Genomic DNA, 3,290 nt, shown 5'->3' on the forward strand with positions numbered 1-3,290 from the left:
AAAAAAAAAAACCACCACCACACACACTCACACACCAATACCACCTCCTCCGAGATTCAGTCTGACAGCCGAAGACAGAGCCTCCCTTCTCCCCGTGTCGATTTTTTTTATAATCAATCGCCAGCGCTCAGTGGGATCGGATTGAACCTGCAGTTCTCAAAGACCACGAAGAAAAGATGCAAATCTAGGCGCCCCCTCCCCGTGTCAGTCTCGTAGTAGGCAGAGAGCGCCACAAATCCTCTTCCTCCTTCCTCTCACTCTTCCAGCTCGCAACAACCGTGAGCATGAGGAAAATCTCCCCTCCGGATTCCTCGCCCAGCCTCGGATGTGAGTTACAGGCATTAGAGGGAGGAGGAGGAGTTGAAGTTTGCATTGAAAAGACTGGCTTTCCATGACGTAGCCACGTGCTTTCAGACCCGTCACCAGTGAGATGCTCCAACCAGCCCGGGGAGGGCAGTGTCACTGCAGTGTCTGCTGGGGAGGCTCCCACCCGCCGCCGGCGCCCAGCCCGCGCCGCGAGACCCTCTCCCCTCCCCGAGCACGAGTGGGCCTGCCGCCGGCTCTTGGAGCCAAGCTACCAGCCTGCTGTTAAAAGTGAATTTGGAAAAGAAAATTAACAATTATAATGAGTAAACCTTACAAAATACATGCTGGGAGGTGGGGGGCGGGGGGAGGTGGGGGGGTGGAGGATGAAGAGAAATAGGAGTTGATACCTTGCCACACAGCCAAAATTAGTCCCATCTTTACATTTTTAAATGCAGCATGTAAAACATCTAAAACACTGAGGGAAACTCAAGTTCCTTTAATTCTTATTATTTGAGACCTACTGAAGGTGCTGTTTGAAAAATACAAACCAGGTATGTGACAAATGTACATTACCAGAAACAGCCTGTTAAGAGGGAGCCACTGAAATCTAGATGGCAAACTGGATTTTCATGGGGAGGGTCATTTGTACGTGAGGAAATTTACGCCTTTTCTAGACAGACCACACATTATCTTGAAATGAATTTTTGTTTAGGAAGTACCCTGTTTCAATCATGTCTGATGATGTGCTTGTCTCTGCATCCATTAATTGAACTAACATGAAGTTCACACTCATTTACTTCACTTCCATGCATGTCACCTGGACCTTCTACCCTAACAAAACAGGCACATTTTCTACTTTATTAAGATGTAACCCAGCTTCCTACTGCCCCCCAAGATTAAATGACTTAAGGCAGAGTTGTTAATTTATTTTATTGGGGGGAAAAATACAATGTATGAAGTAGCACAAACTATTACAAAGAGTAATACAACAAACTCCGGGGTGCTCACTACTCAAAATTAATGGGGAAAATACAATGTACAAAGTGTACAAACTATTACAAAGAATAATACGACAAACTCCAGTGTGCTCACTATTCAAAATTAGTAAAAATGAGCATCTCATCATAGTTGTGAGCTAAGAATTGAGAGAAATAAAATTGACCACTCTTGCTCTCTTTAGGTAAATGAATTAAAATTGTGCCAGCTGACTTCCATTTTTGTAGGCAAATTAATATAAAAATTGTAACTCTAATTCAAAAATACTTTAGAAGTGCCATGTTAAACTTCAAAAAAAAATTAAAACAACTCTACTACATGATATATCAAACTATAAATAACAAATGTAGATTTATATCATTAAGGATTAATGGAAGGAGACTGGTTTTAAAGAAACCTAACTCCTTGGTTATCAGTTGTCAAAAAATGAAGATGTAATAAACAGCTTCCCCATCCCCAGAGTTTTGTAGTTAAGAGTCATTTCAAGAAACTAAAATTTGCATCCACTATCCTGAGCTTTCGGGAAACATCAATTTTATGTAAGATAGAAGAAGAATTTAAAAGAAGCAAATTCTATTAAAATTAAGAAATTGGAAAGCTAAATAATGATGGCCTTGATGTGTCAAAAAAAAATCATGTCACACAATTTTACAAATTACTAAGATTACTGCAATCTTAAAAAGTCTGGGAAATAAAAAAAAGAGAGAATACTAAAAGTACACGAATTTAAAACCAAATGACTGACTAAGAAGCAAACTGCAAAAAAGTAAGAGTAGAATTCTGTTTTTGAAAGAGGAAAAATGGGATAACGTTGCCAAATAATTAGGAAATAATTTTTGATATCAATCAGAGGCAGATACCATATGCTGTTTCTATAACCTTCTGGTGTCCTCTGGGGGTTCAGACTATCCCAATATATTACCACTGGGCAAATACCAGAGAAACAGTTGAATAAAAAATATTCTCCATTAAGGTCTGCTAAACTCACCAGGCTCTAAGTTCTGTAAAAGCTTGCTGAGCTCCCTGGGGTATTTTACAAATAGAGTAAAATTAGAGGAGTTGTTCTGTAATTTCTGGATCTTTTTATATGCTAAATTTGTATAAAGACAGTATTTCTCAAACCAGCTCTTATTAAATTCTCAAATTCAACGTTCTTCTCTATAAGAGAAGTGAATTTGTTCCCTATTAAAATAGAGAATAACTGCCAGGAAGCTGTGATTTCCCTTGCTTTGTATTGGTGGAAAACTTCTTACTTCTTTGTCCTGTGACCTAAGGAACACATAAAAAGTGGCTACTATCTATTGAGACTCTATTATGCCAAGTGCTGTGTTAGTTGCTTCTCAGACTTTTTACCCTTTTTTACAATGTATGATATTTTGATATTTCTTTGTTTATTTTCCATATTTACTGACATGTTATTCCCTTATGTTACATAGGTAATTATTCCCTTGTTAAACAAACTCCCCCCAAGAGCAATTAATTTTGTTTGAAAAAGACGATTAATACCAATTCAAGTTACTTTTGGTCCAAAGGACCCACAATTTTTGATGAGTTCTGAATGCCCCATTCAATCACTCAACCAATATTTATTAAGCATCTACTCTGTGAAAGTAACCATGCTAGATTCCATGTTGAATACTAAGTCATGAAATTAAACCAGGCTTCCGGCAACACAACAAAGGCCAAGGGTGGGCCGAGAATTAACCCAGGTTTAGGCACCTCCAGATCCAAGATGAGCTAAAGATGTTTCCTATGTTGACCTGAGTTCCAGACCATTATTTAACTTTTGTTTTGGAAAATATCAAAGTATTTGCTTATTCATTGCCATGCTCCATTCAAATTAATATTAGATAACAAAAACGAAAATTATTTAAAAGGAAATCATGTTGAAAATGCATGTAAGTAAAAAATAAGATAATAAGTACCCCACTGAAACTGTAAGAATTGACAGTACAATCTAGAATGCATAGGTTAAAAAAAATTGTAGG

At 38.0% G+C, this 3,290-nt stretch overlaps 1 protein-coding gene across 2 annotated transcripts in view; it reads right to left on the bottom strand.

The window, feature by feature from the left end:
* Window positions 1–339, bottom strand: part of FGF14 (fibroblast growth factor 14) — a 670,572-nt gene extending 670,233 nt beyond the window's left edge. Inside the window, exon 1 of one of the 2 annotated variants that reach the window (XM_023513111.1) lies at window positions 36–339. The gene's annotated coding sequence lies outside the window, so the exon portion shown is untranslated. Of the gene's footprint in view, window positions 1–31 lie in introns of both variants that reach the window. The other variant, XM_023513110.1, reaches the window with a different exon arrangement.
* Window positions 340–3,290: the final 2,951 nt, after the last annotated feature.

The sequence above is a fragment of the Otolemur garnettii genome, unplaced genomic scaffold (assembly GCF_000181295.1).
Source record: "Otolemur garnettii isolate 467f Iridium unplaced genomic scaffold, OtoGar3 scaffold00034, whole genome shotgun sequence".
In the NCBI taxonomy this organism is placed as follows: Eukaryota; Metazoa; Chordata; class Mammalia; order Primates; family Galagidae; genus Otolemur; species Otolemur garnettii.